General features: G+C 37.4%; 1 protein-coding gene across 1 annotated transcript in view; it reads right to left on the bottom strand.

Moving 5' to 3' along the window:
- The window catches only part of LOC150076732 (uncharacterized), a 114,624-nt gene that overhangs the window by 58,991 nt on the left and 38,409 nt on the right, over positions 1-17,224 (bottom strand). The gene's annotated exons all lie outside the window — the stretch shown is intronic.

Here is a 17,224-nt window from a genome sequence, read left to right as displayed (position 1 = left end):
CCAACTGATGATGTTACCAACAGCAAACTCAAAATGGGAAGCATTCAAGGAACTAATCTTGGTGGCTACCAGGCTTTACATACCAACTAAGAAATATTGTTCAAGGTTTAGGCCTAAATGGTTGTCAGATGGACTAATGAGACATGTGGCAGAGAAGAAAAATGCATGGGATACATACAAATTAATGGGTGACATGGAAGCCTATGATAGATATAAGTTGGTCTGTAACCAAGTCACAAAGGAGATTAGGCAGGCAAAGGCAGACTACGAAAAATCCTTGGCAAAGGATGCAAAGAAAAACAGAAAGGAGTTCTTTACGTACTTGAACTCGAGAAGGAAAGGGATGAATCAGATTGGTCCACTGGATATTGATGGTTCAACAGTTGAGGATCCTGCTCAGGTGGCTAACAATCTAAACGAGTATTTTGCATCTACATTCACGCATGAGGAGTTATTCAGGAAGGAGAATGATGTAGGTAAAGTAAACATTGGCAGTGAGCTGGATGATTTTGTAATAACTGAGAGGAAAGTGGAGGAGAGATTGTTGAGGATAAACATAAAAAAGGCACCTGGGGTGGATGGGATCTATCCAGTTATATTAAAGGAGGCAGCAAAGGAAGTATGCAAACCCCTAGCCATAATTATGAGAGCTTCTTTGGACTCAGGGGAGGTACCCATAGACTGGAGATGTGCAAATGTAACCCCAATTCACAAAGGAGGATCAAAGGCTGACACAAGTAATTATAGACCTGTTAGTTTAACTTCTGTTCCAGGTAAATTAATGGAGGCACTGGTTAAAGAAGCACTGCAGGATCATCTAGACAAGAATTCCGTTATAGCTCAGACGCAGCATGGTTTTGTTAAGGGCAGGTCTTGCCTGACCAATTTGATTGGATACTATGATGTAGTCACAAAAGAACTGGATGCAGGGAATAACTTTGATATTATATATTTGGATCTTAGAAAGGCTTTTGATACTGTTGCACATGGAAGACTGCTGCACAAATTGGAGCAGTGTGGCATTGGAGGCAAATTGCTGCTATGGATAAGGGGATGGTTGAGTGGCAGAAGACAGAGAGTGGTAATCAATGGACACTGCTCAACGTGGACTAATGTTATTAGTGGAGTTCCTCAAGGTTCAGTGTTGGGTCCATTGTTGTTTTCGGTGTTTATGAATGATATTGATGATGGGATATCAAGTTTAATGTCTAAGTTTGCAGATGATACAAAGGTTGGCAGGGTCGTTAAGGACACTACTGACGCTATGCTGCTGCAACAGGATCTGGAAAGGTTGAACAGATGGGCTGAGAGGTGGCAAATGAAGTTTAACATTGACAAATGTAAAGTACTACATATGGGTAACAGTAACCCCAGAGCAATGTATCAACTCTGCGGTACTACACTGACAGTAGTGGAGAATGAAAAGGACCTGGGGGTAATTGTGCAGGCAGATATGAAGTTCTCTGAGCAGTGCAGACGAGCTGCAAGAGTAGCTCATGGTATCTTGTCAATGATATACAGGAATTTTTCTAGCAGGGATAAGGAGGTGATTATTCCCTTGTATAAGGCAATGGTTAGGCCACATCTTGAGTACTGTATACAGGTCTGGAGGCCTCATTTCAAGAAGGATGTAGAGCTGCTGGAACGGGTACAGAGAAGGGCAACAAGATTAGTAAATGGAACAAAGGGTTGCTCTTACGAAGAAAGGCTTAAGTTTTGCAAATTACAGAGTCTGGAGACTAGGCACCGGCGAGGTGATCTGATAGAGGTGTATAAGGCTTTGAATGGTTTGAGCATGCTCAATGCCAATGGGATTCTTCATCTTTCTCAGAATAATCACCTCAGAGGGCATAAATTCAAATTGAGGAAGGACGGATGTCGGATAGATGTGCGGAAATTTGCCTTTGGCCAGCGGGTGGTTGGTTGGTGGAACCGACTTCCATCACTTGTTGTTGAAGTTGATAGCCTAAACAAATTTAAAGCTCAACTGGACAGGTATTTCGAACGAACGGAGGGGTGAAATGGGAGAGGGTTTTTTTTTTTTTTTTTTTTTTTTGGCTGATGCTGAATAAGCTTGCTTTCTTGCATCATATGCCTCTACTAATGCTAATGCTAAATCAGTGGGAATGCTTTGGCTGGATTGGAAGGGGGGGGGGGGGAACTGCCAAAAGCAGTTCTCTTACAAATCAGGATTTTTATAATGTGCTCTGCTTGTTGCCTCTTTGCAACTATCTTTAGCCAGATGTCAAACAACCAAAGGACATGCCTTTATGTGCATGTTTTAAAGAGTACTAGAAGATTAAGCACAAATTTGGTGTTCTGATGGGCTTATAGATGAGCATGAAAAACAGGGTTGATGCTCTCAAAGAAATAACAGAGAAGTGCCCATCAAGCACTTAGCTGCCTGTCTAAATCAGTGCTAGAATCCGTGCTGGAGCTACAGACCACACACCACACCTGTTCGCACTGAAGGTAGCAATTGTTGGTGACTCTACTGTTTTTACATATTGTGTAAAAAAGGGTAGGTGAAATTTATTGCAGAAATATATGCTACAAATGGAAATGCACTGACAAAATAGTATAAAGAACATTAGGGAACAACTGGAAGTAAATTTCCAAATAATTTACTTGTATGACGGAAAAATAAATAAATAAAATAATAATTTACATACCAGTAAAGAACAATGAAAGGGAAATGAGAACAAAGTTACATAATAATCAAAAAGTAATGAAAATGTAAGATTAACTAGATCTGGATTTCCAGAAATGGGTGTAAACTTTTTTTTTAGTTTTTGCTTGTCAAAAAGATATCTAAACTTGTGTCATTGAATGATTTTGCAATTTTGTTAAGAGAAGGCAATTAAAGTTGATAATTTTTAAGAGCAGGGGACAATCAATGGAGCCAGAGATAACTTTATTTAAAAGGCTGAAGTTCAGTATAGTTCACTGATGTTTTAAAAGTAGTAAATGAAATGGCTGCACCAGTTGTTATAGGATTTACTAATATAATTTAATCAAGACTTATACCAGATAAATCTGAGGAAACTGGATTGCAGACAGTCCAAAACATTAATGTGACCAATGCAATAGGAGACCAAACCTGAACTACATATTCCAGGACTGGTAGAACAAACATTTTATAAATAGTAACTATAGGAGCAACTTTGCCAAAGTCCCCGAATGTACGTTTAAGTAAACCTAATCTACGAGCAGTAAGTTCAGAGATGGAGAGTAAGTGAGAACCACAAGTAGCATGACGATGAAATGTGACACCTAAACCTCTAATTTCCAAAGTTCGCTTAATATGAGGCGTGCCAATAAAGTTCTCAGACTGGTACAATAAAAAGAACACAAAGTGAAGGAGCTCAAAAATGGTTTTATTTTATTCAAAGTAATCACCACCTGATTGAACGCACTTATTACATCATTCTAAAAGTTCTTGAAAAGAGTCAGCAAAGACATAGAAAGAGATGATGTTCAGTTTGGCAGCTGTGTTTTCCTTTATGTCATTAACATCCTGAAATCTCTTTCTTTGTGACAGTTTTCACCTTGGGAAAGAAGAGGTCTGCTGGTTCTAGATCGGGAGAGTAGATGGATGGTTGACCTGTATGATGCCATGCTTTGTTTGAAATGTCTTCATAACAAGTGCAGAATGGGCACAGGCATTTTATTGCACTGAACTGTATCAAAAGCTTTACTCAAGCCAAGGTAGATTTGTGTCAAATTCCAGGTTACAATAAATAGTGCATTGCAATATATGGTAAAAAAAAAAAAAGAAAAAAGAAAAAAGAAAAGAAGAATTGTAGTTAATCTTCCTGTTGAATAGACATGATGTTCACAATGTATTTACTCCTTTAAAAAAAAAAGCATATAGCTGGATGAAAACAGTTTCTATCAATTTGACAAAGGCATCTATACGGTTTATAGGATGATAATATGAAGCTAATATTTTGCCTTTTTTGAAGATAGGAATGTTATAGGACTCTAAGATGTTCAGGTAAAGTTCTGATTGCGAAAGAGGCTTTAATAAGATGATATAACTGAGGGATAAGAAAAATATATCTGTTTTCAGAAGACCATAGGTAATTTTTCAGGAACAGTACAGTACATAAATTTGAACTTGTTTAAAGCCAGAAGAATTAGATGGTCAGAATAGGATCAGGTATGTTGTCAGGAGCTAACGTTGATTACGTTGTAGACCAGCTACCATCATCTAATGACATTAACAGTAAGAGAGCTGAGGGTTTATTTACTTGTATAGAGCAATGCTGAGAAAAAGTCACGAGTTAAGGTGTCTCCAATTCTGCTCAGGCAAGATAGGAGGGAGTACATGATGACATTCATGTCAATCAATTTAGAGACTGTGTAAGGCTAATGAGGTGGAATTTTTCTTGGCATGGTCTGTACTTAACAGAAGAGCTGTGTTTATAGGGATGAAATACACTTAAATTGAATGGGTTCAAGAATATTTGCTGATGCTATCAAGACAGTATTATGTAGGTTGGAAAACTGCTAGCCCGTGGGGCTACAAAAACTAAGATTAACAGCAGCCACAAGAAGAAGCGATGCTTCCACTGCTTCTCCCTCTCCTAATATATCCATGCATAAAAATATTTATAAGGAAGAGTATTCAATGGAATGGACAATGATAAAAAAAAACACATTACTTTAAATGAGGATTAACATACAGTACATATATATTTTTAAGTATTGGAAAAGGTAGTTGTGCAGATATAAAAGTTCACAGAAAATGATGAAAACATATGAAAAATATCCACTTCAGGCAGGATTATGGCAAACCTAAGTGCTGGGATGTTAAGAGGAAAATGTCCCAGTAGCACTACTGTTTCGCTGCTATGAGAGCTGGTGCTCATATGCAGTAGCTTCCTTGCCGACCGGGCTAGCCGGGTGGGTAAAGCGCCTGCCTGGCAACCCAAAGGTCGCAGGTTCGAATCCCGCCTTGGGCTTGGATCAAAGTACTGCAAAAAACCTTGGGAGGTGCACTATGGCCACAGAAGCCGATGCGCCAATAACTACCAAACAAAAAAAAAAAAAAAAGCAGTAGCTTCCAGGGTTTGTGTCGTGTCCCCTTATTGCAGGTTCTTCAGAATAAATGGATTTTTTTAATCAATAATATTTCAATGAAGAATTGAAATAGTCACTGCAGATTCCCCATTCATTCTTCTTAGCAGTGCTAAGAAAATGGAAATTTTTTCAGAAACTGATCGAAGTAGAGCAATAAACAAAGGTCGTGAACTGTGTCGATACATTTTTTGATTACTCCACATCACAACATCAACTTGGAATTATTTTCTTCGATTGTATACTAGAGAGAAGAGCAAAACCAAAAACACGTTTGTACAGTGGAAATAGCAACTGATTAGATGACTTGCTTGGAATTCTATAACTTGTTATAAAACAAAAGAATCTTCTAAACAAAACAAGATATAGTGAAAAACATTACTAACAGTTATTAATAAGATTATCTGTTTATTTAATGTAAATCGTATTTTGATTTTTGTGTACTTATAGTTAATATTTCTAATACAAAAAGAGATAATGTATCAGAACTGGGATTTTTGTTTTCCTATAGATAAAGTAATTTTACTTGAATCAAAAATCAAATTGATACAATCCAAAAAAAAAAAAAAAAAGGGCATTTGCATAGGACAATTGATCGATACTATACAGCATAAAAGGTTTATTAAATGTTAGAAGACAAAGGCTAGTATTAATATTAAGTTAGTTAACATACACAGTGTATTACATTTTAGGTGCATTAGCAAGTAGTAACAATTCATGCTTAAAAAAAAAAAGCAAAGGAGCACTACTTTTATGCACAAATTGAGAGAATTTGTGCATTTGCTATACTGTCCATTCATTCCTCCAATCAGGGTGTGGCAACAAACATGATATCCACTGTGTATGTTGTTATGGTATATGGATAGCCTATGTGATATGTATGAAAAAGAAAAGAAATAACTGGCAGATTTCTATAGGCCCCATTTTAATAAAATTTGGGAAGAATCATCAAATTATTCTAAAACAACCAAATATAAAATTTTATGAAAATGCATCCACTGAGAGTTTAGTAATTACATGTGGATAGATGGATGAATGAAGAAATGCTAATTGTCACATTTTTATATGTTTAATTTTAATAAAATTTGGGATAGATTGACAAGTCTCTCTAAAAGAGCTAAATATAAAATTTTATAAAATCCATCCATTAGGAATCAAGTTATTATATGGGGATGAACATAGTGAAAGCTGTTTGTTAATTGGTTTTTAGGAGCATTAGCAACTAAGGCCATATTGCTCCGGGGATATGTGGTAGTCATTCTCTGACCTCTCCGCATCCTCCGTATTTGGTGGTCATGGGCTCGAACCCCGGTCTAATCAAAAAGCGTGTGCTATGCACTACTGCTCCTGCCCACCTGGCTATGGAGGCGCCACAGTGAAAGCTGTTGTTGTTGATTAAGGGTTTTAAGACACAAGGGCATCAAGGCCAAGATGTGTCGTTCCAGGGTTTTTTTTTTTTTTTTTGTAATTATTTTCAGATTCGTTTGTCAAATCGGATTTTCCGAATGAAATTAAATGGTTCCTCTAGATTTGCGGAGTTATCTAATATCTGTTGTAGGGTAGGTGGATTCTGGTTATTACATAGCCTTTGGAAGCAAAGTAGTCTGGAATTTCTGAAGCGCGGGCATACTAATAGGATGTGTTTGACACCAAGCTGAACTTGGCATTGAAAACAGAGAGGAGGATTCTCATTAGCTAGTAGATGATAATGCGTAAGGTGAGTGTGGCCAATTCGTAATCTTGCAAGCATTACTTCTTCTTTGCGACTTTTTTCTGATGCTTGATTTCCATATTTATAGATTCGGTTTTATTTCTTGGAGTTTATTATTAGTTTGAAAGCAACAGATACTTTATGCATATATGCTAATGTGCCTAAAAATTGCAGTAAAAGCACAATATTAGCATTAGCATTAGCATTAGCATTAGTAGAGGCATTTGATGCAAGAAAGCAAGCTTATGCAGCATCAGCCAAAAAAAAAAAAAAAAAAAAAAAAAGTAACATAAATAAATAAAAATAACCACTTCCACTTCACCCCTCTGTTCGTTCGAAATACCTGTCCAGCTGAGCCTTAAACTTATTTAGGCTATCAACTTCCACGACAAGGGATGGAAGTCTGTTCCACCCACCAACCACCCGCTGGCTAAAGGCAAATTTCCGCACATCTATCCTACATCTGTCTTTCCTCAATTTGAATTTATGCCCTCTCAGGTGATTTTTCTGAGCTAGAGGAAGAATCCCATCAGCATTGAGCATGCTCAAACCATTCAAGGCTTTGTACACCTCTATCAGATCACCCCGCTGGTACCTAGTTTCCAGTTAGTAAATGTAAGGTTCTATATTTGGGAGACAGTAATCCTAGGTTATCTAATTACTTGAGAAACAACAAACTTACAGAATTTGACAAGGAACTCAAGCCTTTACTAGAGTGCATCATCTCTGAAAGAGTGATGGGCACCCACATACATCATCTCTTGATGATGTATATAGATGCTGGCCCAGGTATGGTGGGTTCACTGCTTGTTTGAAGAAGTCTGGGTTTGAAATGCACTGCAGATTGGAGGAATTTTAAGGAACTGCTAAGAAAGCTCCAGGTCCTGATTGTATTTCTTCATTTTTTTCTCAAAACCAGTGCTCTGAACTTACTCCTGTTTTCTGTTGCTTTTTTTCATTTTCTAATTCCAAAGGTGTTTTTCCTTCTGCTTGGAAATTTGCTCATATCCAGCCAATTCCTAAAAAGGGCGACAAATCCCTCCCATACAAATATAGTCCCACTGTACTTATTTCTAATCTTTCTAAAATAAAGGAGAAATTAATTAACTGCCAACTCTTAAGCTATCTAGAAACCTTCCATCTGATCAACGAATGCCAGTATAGATTCCGAAAGTGTCGATGCACTGGTGATATTCTGGCTTATGTTACCCATCTATTGGCAAATTCAATTGAAAAGTTTGGTGAAACTCAAGCAGTTGCTCTTGACATTTCAAAGGTTTTCGGTCATGTTTGGCATAAAGTTCTTCTAAATAAGCTTCCATGTTTTTGTAATTGGGTATTCTGTTTTCTCTCTGAAAGTCACTGTGAGTGAGGGTAGATGGCTCCTGTCCTCCAGCTTCTCCACTAATGCTGGTGTTCCCCAAGGTTCAGTTCTCTCTCCCACTTTTCTTCTCGTATACTAATGACCTTCTTCCATTGACCGGAAATCCTATCCATAGTTTTGCTGATGACAGCACATTGTATTCCACCTTCCGGTTTTAGAAACCTTGCTCTGCACAAAAAGCTTCAAATTCTCAAATATTCACTACCTGTTCCTTAAATGCTGATCTGTAGGTAATTCTACAGTGGGGCAAAGATAACTTAGTTGATTTCAATCCTTCGAAAGCTCAGTCTTGTCTTATATCTCACAAAAATAATTCTTCTGCTCTTGTTTATCTTCAGTGACACTCCGATTTCTAGGCAAGATCATATATCTCTTTTGGAGATTACCCTGACTTCTAATCTCTCTTGGCACAAGCACATTACAAATATTGCTTCCTCTGCATCTAAAAAGCTTGGTTTTCCCTTTCGATCTCGGTGTTACTTTCCTTCCAAACAGCTGTACAAATCACAAATCCGCTCTACCATGGAATATTGTTCCCACATCTTGGGAACAATTAATTTATGACTCCTCTCTAACAGCATCTCTCCACTCTCTGTGTCACAGACATTCTGTTTCTGCTGCATACCTTTTCTATAGACACTTTCATGGGCACTGTTCTTCTGAACTGGCCTCATAGAGAATTCCAAACACGTACCACAACCAGTCAACATCCATTAATAATCCAACTTCATCACAGAACCAACTTTTCTTTTTCCTCATTTATTCATTCAACCTTCACTTTCTAGGACAACCTTCCTTCATACATATTTCCTGAAATTACTCTGCAAAAGTTCAAGTTTAATGTCAACAAATATCTTCTTTCAACTTTTCAACCTTCAACCCATGCACGGTAATAAATACTATAGGTTCTAATAGTAGAGATGGGGACGTAATAATCCCATTATATAAGGCTTTTGTTAGACCACACTTGGAATACTGCGTTCAAGTATGGAGACCGCACCTAAAGAAAGACATCGAGCTTCTTGAAAGGGTACAAAGATGGGTAACTCGCTTGGTGAGATCGGCAAAAAAGGCGTCCTCATGAAGAAAGACTTTGAATATGTGGGTTGCAGAGTTTGGGAACTAAACACCTTAGAGGAGATTTGATTGAGGTGTTTAAGCCTCTGAGAGGCATTAGTAAAATGAATGAGGACGAAATTTTCAAGATTATAAATGATTCTAGAACTAGAGGACATAAATTCAAGTTACGGGGGAAATGTTTAGATTGGACTGCAGGAAGTTTTATTTTAGCCAGCGAGTTATAAATTACTGGAATAAGTTGCCTACATGGGTGGTAGAGGCTGACAGTTTGGGGAAATTCAAAGGTCATCTGGATAGTACCTTCGGGTGAGGGAAGCACATAGAATGATAGGTTTAATTTCCTTTTCTTTTATTAATTATTATTATTTATTTTATTTTTTTTATCATTGTTTTATTCGAGTTTTTTTTTTTTTTTTTTGGCTGGTGCAGCATAAGCCATAAGCTTTCTTGCACCATGCGGCCATTACTAATACTAATATCTCTCACTTTTGGGGTTTCATAAAAAAAAAAAAAGAGATGTATGATAATATATTGCAAATTTTGTTTGTTCTCATCATGGATTTCCTGCATAGAGTGGGCCAGTAAATCAGAATGTCTTATAATGGGAAATTTTAACTTCCCAGATACTGACTAGAACTTGTGGATTGGTAACTTGCACATTAGCAAGACATTTGTGGATTTATTGGATGATTGTTTTCCACAGCAGCATATTCAAGAAGCTACCAGAGGTGGCAATACTCTTTATCTGATTACGAGCAGTGATTATTCATGCATTAAGAATCTGAAGATAGAGGAACTACTACATGGCAGTGATCATAGTGTACTGATATGGGAATTACTTAAAGATGTAACTAATTGCAGGTGTTAAGGGAAGGGTTTCTTCGTTTGTAAAGGTGACAACAGCGATCTCAGACAGTTTTTAAATTCTATATAGTGGGACCAACTCATAATGTTACCAACAGCAAATTCTAAATGGGAAACATTCAAGGAATTAATCTTGGAAGCTGCTACGCTTTTCATACCAACTAAGAAATATTCAACATTTAGGCCTAAATGGATGACAGATGAACTAATGAGAATCGTGGCAGAGAAGAAAAATGCATGGAATGCATATAAATTATCAGGCAACACAGAAGCCTATGGTAGATATAAGTTGGTCTGTAATCAATTCACAAAGCAGGTTAGGCAAGAAAAGGCATATTACAAGAAATCTTTGGCAAAGGATACAAAGAAAAACAGCAAAGACTTCTTTACTTATGTAAATTCTGGAAAGAAGGGGATGAATCAGATTGATAGAGATGGTTCACCTGTTGACGATCCTGCTCAAGTAGCTGACAAACTGAATGAGTATTTTGCATCTACATTCACACATGAGGAATTCTGTAGGGAATGGAGACCAGAAGTTTATCAAACTAACAGGAAACTAAATGATTTTTTAATAACTGAGAGCAAAGTGGAGGAGAAATTGTTGAAGTTAAACATAAGAAAAGCACCTGGGGTGGATGGGATCTATCCAGTTATATTAAAGGAGGCAGCAAAGGAAGTAAGCAAATCCTTAGCCATAATTATGAGAGCATCCTTGGATTCAGTGGAAGTGCCCACATCCTGAAGATGTGCATATGTATCCATAATTCGCAAAGGAGGATTAAAGGGTGACAGAAGTAATTACAAACTTGTTAGGTTAACTTTTTTTCCAGGGAGAATAATGGAGTAACTGATTAAAGAAGCATTGCAGTATCATCTAGACCAGTGTTTCTCAATCTTTTTACTCTCATGGCACATTTTCCAAAGAAGAAAAATTTCGCGGCACACCTACGTAGTCATAGAAGAAGAAATTTCTAAATTTCGCAGCACACTTGGAAAATTTTGCGGCACACCCTTTGAGAAACACTGATCTAGACAATACTGCAGTTATAATTTATTTAGTAATAATCTTTACTACAAATAGATTATTTGCAGCCACAGCATGGGTTTGTTAAGGGGAAGTCTTGTCTGACCAATTTGATTGGCTACTATGATGTGGTCACAAAGGAATTAGATGCAAAAAATAATTCTGATATCATATAATTAGATTTCAGGAAAGCTTTTGATCCTGTTGCACATGGAAAACTGCTGTACAAATTGAAGCAGTGGCATTAAGGGCAAGTTGCTGCTATGGATAAAGGGATGGTTGAGTTGGACAGGACAGAGAGTGGAAATCAATGGACACTGCTCTTTGTGGACTAATGTTATTAGTGGAGTCTCCCAGGGTTCAGTGTTGGGTTGGAGAATGAAAATGAAGTGGGGGTAACGGTGCAGTCAGATATGAAGTTTTCTGAAAGTGCAGACAGGCTACCAGAGTAGCTCATGGGGTCTTATCAATGATATACAGGAATTTTGCTAGCAGGGATAAGGAGTTGATTATCCCTTTGTATAAGGCAATGGTCAGTCTACACCTTGAGTACTGCATACAGATCTGGAGGCCTCATTTTAGGAAGGATGTAGAGCTGCTTGATCAAGTAAAGAGAAGGGCAATGAGATTGGTGAGGGGAATCATCTCTCACACTGCAGCACAGAAAATCACATGTGTTTTAGGTGTCTAACTTGCTGCAGAGTTTTTGTTTCATTAGATAAAAATGCAAATGGTTGAAAAAATATAGATGTTCATGTTATATCTACCAGATGCCGTGCAAGCATTTGTATTTCAATCTAGATGAGTGACCTTGAAGATTCCAAGAAAGGCTTAAGTTCTGCAAATTGCCATGTCTGCAGACTAGACAACTCTGAGGTGATCTTTTTGAGGTGTATAAGGCCTTGAATGGTTTGAGCAAGTTTAATGCTGATGAGGTTCTTCCTCTTGCTCAGATTATGCACTTGAGGGACATAAATTCAAATTGAGGAAAGACAGTTATAGAACAGATGCACAGAAATTTTCTTTTAGGCAGCAGGTGGTTGATTGCTGGAACAAACTTCTACCTGTCATTGTGGAAGTTGATTGCTTAAATAAATTCAAGGAAGAACAGGATAAAGTTTTAGAGTGAATGGATGGGTGAAATGGGAAGTTTTTTTTTTTTTTTTTGGCTGATGCTGTATAAGCTTGCTTTCTTGCATCATATATCTCTCCTCTACTAATGCTATTAAAATAATGCCTTAATACAATACCCAATATATATATTGCATCTTAATACAGAGAAATTTGTGTCTAGTATACAACTTTATAGTTTCAGCATAGTCTAACTTTAGCTGTTACCCTGATGGCATATACCAAGATAATCTCTCAGAGACAACAAGAATGAAACTAAACTTGTAACTCCAACAATCATATGATTCGCACGTGCAGCATCAAATGGTTTTATTAAGAATGGAGCCACACATATTTCATAAGCTTTCTTCTAACAGTTGAGAGCAATAAAACAAAGAATCAGATATAAAATGGAATCATCTCTCACACTACAGCACAGAAAATCACATGTGTTTTAGATGTATAACTTGCTGCAGAGTTTTGGTTTCATTAGCTAAATGCAAATGGTTGAAAAAATATAGATGTTCATGTTATATCTACCAGATGCCGTGCAAGCATTTGTATTTCAATCTAGATGAGTGACCTTGAAGATTCTAAAAAGCATGATAAAAAAAAACTTTTAACTGTTATCATTGATTTCTCTCATTTATTTTCATTCAATATTTTTTAACCGAGTTTAGCAGATCATAATTAACAATTACCATTTTCAATTCAGTTAAAAAGCAAAAAATTTATTTTTCCTAATTAAAACAAAAGGGATGTCTCACAGATACCAAGTGAGGGTCTTTGTTAAATTGATGGCTGAGTGATTTTAGATTAAAGAGGTTTTCAAGCTTTCAGGAGGGTTACAGATGTGACTTCTTGATGGAAAAGAAATATACGTACATGTGAATTTCTTTTCCATCTATCTCACATGACTGTAAATTAACATTGATATTTGGCCGATTATTCAGATTTTAAAAGACCATCTTGTACATGAAAAATAAATGTTAACTTGCCCCAAAAATAATACTAATATTAAATAAATAAAATATAAAAAACACATTAGAAGTCTAATAATCTGGCATTCGTGGGACTGTGCCACATGATAGGATATTCTGTACTGAGTGTTCATCTAAAAGTACAGTGTTCAAATATTCCAAAATTTTTGGTGTGTCTGTAACAACCATTATTTTATATAGCTTTTATTTTAATTAATAAAATAACAAAAAATACATAAACCTATAAAGCACAGAGAGACAAAAAAATATATATGAAAACAAACATTAATGGTTCTTTTTTCTTTTTAACCCTTTCACAAGGGATTATGAAGGAATTTGGAAGTTTGTAAAGAAATGCACACATTAACTTTTTAAATATAATTAATTTTTTCCTATTTTGAGATTACAGCTGAATGCAAGTGCAGGATTATAGAAAATACAAGTAGGATTGTCAGTACATAGCTTGAAGAAACATCAATCAGTAAATCCTTCCACCCTAAAGCAAAAAAGTCTAAAAAAATCTCTGTCCTGCTCCCAACCAACTGCAGCACATTCTGGAATGATGGATACAAAGTGCTTCAAACAGAATGTGACGAAGGACGATTCATTGCTGAATATTTGTACCAGAAGGTTTCATGAACATTCCTGATGAGGGTGTCTGCTCCTTGCACAATGAGAACAAACTATTTCCTTTACATAACAATGTCTGGTCGTATGTCCATAGTGAAGATATCTATAACACATTGCAGTTAAATAATACCTCTTGAACTTGTTACTTTTGCAACCCCTGTAAATATGCTGAGAAAGGACTAGAAAATCTCTAACCCTAAAACTGACGCTCAATATCCAATTTCTATTATTATTAGATCTACTAACTCTTGAGAAACAAATTACATTCTTTAGCAAACTCCTCTGCTTCAGGGCCATGCTGAAGTAAATTTCACTCATATAACTCCTTCATTCGCTCTTCAATATATTGATTCACATCAAACATAGTAATATGAGGTGGTGGTTTGAAAGGCTTAGTCACAGAGAGGCCTAAATTTTTTAAACATACATTGGATATTAGCATTAGTAGAGGCATATGATGCAAGAAAGCAAGCTTATGCAGCATCAGCCAAAAAAAAAAAAAAAAAAACCCCTCCACTTCACCCCCTCCGTTCGTTTGAAATACCTGTCCAGCTGAGCCTTAAATTTATTTAGGCTATCAACTTCCACAACAAGGGATGGAAGTCTGTTCCAACCCTTGTTGTGGAACCAACAAGGATTGGAACAACTACCCGCTGGCTAAAGGCAAATTTCCACACATCTATCCTACATCTGTCTTTCCTTAATTTGAATTTATGCCCTCTCAGGTGATTATTCTGAGCAAGAGGCAGTATCCCATCAGCATTGAGCATGCTCAAACCATTCAAGGCTTTGTACACCTCTATCAGATCACCTTGCCGGTGCCTAGTCTCCAGACACTGTAATTTGCAAAACTTAAGCCATTCTTCATAAGAGCAACCCTTCATTCTGTTCACTAACCTTGTTGCCCTTCTCTGTACTCGTTCCAGCAGCTCTACATCCTTCTTGAAATGAGGCCTCCAGACCTGTATAGTACTCAAGGTGCGGCCTGACCATTGCCTCCCTATCCCTGCTAGAAATATTCCTGTATATCACTGATAAGACACCATGAGCTACTCTTGCAGCCCATCTGCACTGCTCAGAGAACTTCATATCTGCCTGCACAATTACCCCCAGGTCCTTTTCATTCTCTACCACTGTCAGTGTAGTACCACAGAGTTGATATGTTGCTCTGGGGTTGCTGTTTCCCATATGTAGTACTTTACATTTGTCAATGTTAAACTTCATTTGCCACCTCTCAGCCCATCTGCTCAACCTTTCCAGATCCTGTTGCAGCAGCATAGCATCAGTAGCATCCTTAACAAACCTGCCAACCTTTGTATCGTCTGCAAACTTGGACATTAAGCTTGATATACCATCAATATTATTTATAAATACAGAAAACAACAATGGACCCAACACTGAACCCTGAGGGACTCCACTAATAACATTAGTCCACGATGAGCAGTGTCCATTAATTACCACTCTGTCTTCTGCCACTCAACCATCCCTGTATCCATAGCAACAATTTGCCACCAATGCCCCACTGCTCCAATTTGTGCAGCAGTCTTCCATGTGCAACAGTATCAAAAGCCTTTCTAAGATCCAAATATATAATATCAAAGTTATACCCTGCATCCAATTCTTTTGTGACTACATCATAGTATCCAATCAAATTGGTCAGGCAAGACCTTCCCTTAACAGAACCATGCTGTGTCTGAGCTATAACTGAATTCTTGTCAAGATGATCCTGCAGTGCTTCTTTAACCAGTGCTTCCATTAATTTTCCTGGAACATGAGTTAAACTCACAGGTCTATAATTACTTGTGTCAGCCTTTGATCCTCCTTTGTGAATTGGGGTTACATTTGCACATCTCCAGTCTGTGGGTACCTCCCCTGAGTCCAAGGAAGCTCTCATAATTATGGCTTATGGATTGCTTACTTCCTTTGCTGCCTCCTTTAATATAACTGGATAGATCCCATCCACCCCAGGTGCCTTTCTATATTTATCTTCAACAATTTCTCCTCCACTTTACTCTCAATTATTACAAGATCATCTAGCTCACTGCCATTGTTTACTTCATCTATGGCATTCCCCTTCCTGAATAACTCCTCATGTGTGAATGTAGATGCAAAATATTGATTTAGTTTGTTAGCTACCAGAGCAGGATCATGAACAGTTGAACCATCGATATCCAGTGGACCAATCTGATTCATCCCCTTCCTTCTAGTTTACATAATTTAAGAACTCCTTGCTGTTTTTCTTTGCATCCCTTGCCAAAGATTTCTCGTAATCTGCCTTCGCCTGCCTAACCTCCTTTGTAACTTGGTTACAGATCAACTTATATCTATCATAGGCTTCTGTGTCACATGTTAATTTATATGTATCCCATGCATTTTTCTTCTCTGCCATATGCCACATTAGTTCATCTGACATCCATTTAGGCCTGAACCTTGAATAATATTTCTTAGCTGGTATGTAAAGCCTAGTTAGCTTCCAAGATAAGTTCTTTGAATGATTCCCATTTTGAGTTTGCTGTTGGTAACATCATCAGTTGGTCCCACTGTATAGAATTTAAATACTGTCTCAGACCATCGTAGTTGCCTTTACGAAAGCAATAACCCTTCCCTTTACCCCTGATGGTAGTTACCTCCTTGAGTAAATCTCACTTCAGCACACTGTGATCACTGCCACCTAGTGGTTCCTGTATCTGCAGATTCTTAATGCATGAAGAATCACTACTGATAATCAAATCAAGAGTATTGCTCCCTCTAGTTGCCTCCCGAACATGCTTATTTAGAAAACAATCATCCAATAAATCCACAAAAGCCTTGCTAGCGTGTGAGTGACCAACCCACAAATTCCAGTCAATATCTGGGAAATTAAAATCCCCCATTATAAGACTCTCTGATTTACTGGCCCACTCAATTTCCCTGTACAGTTTCTTATTATACTCATCAGAGTCATTAGGCCTATAGCACACTCCTACTCTCAATTTTGATCTCCCAATGCTTATGTCACACCAAACTGACTCGACACTGCACTGTCCAGCGATGTCGACTAGCTTCACTTCCTTGGATTTTATGTGTTTCTTAACTAATAGCATAACCCCTCCTCCCTTCCTATCCTTTCTGTAGACGTTGTACTCCCCAAATTCCAGTTCTGCATTCCTTATAGCTTTGTGACACCACGTCTCTGATATCCCAACAATATCCACCTTTGATGCTTTGAGCAATACCTCAAATTCATCAAATTTATTTACCAAACTCCTAGCATTGGTGTACACACAAGTATACATGCACCTGTTTCTATTCTTAGCTACCCTAACACAACCCATGTGTTTACTTGTACCGCAATGACTCCCAGCAGTCTCTGAAAT

The sequence above is a fragment of the Mastigoproctus giganteus genome, chromosome 12 (genome assembly GCF_048544385.1).
Source record: "Mastigoproctus giganteus isolate SK-2022 chromosome 12, ASM4854438v1, whole genome shotgun sequence".
NCBI classification, from domain to species: domain Eukaryota; kingdom Metazoa; phylum Arthropoda; class Arachnida; order Uropygi; family Thelyphonidae; genus Mastigoproctus; species Mastigoproctus giganteus.
Note: the sequence above shows the minus strand (reverse complement) of the source record. Positions and strands in the feature narration are given on the sequence as shown.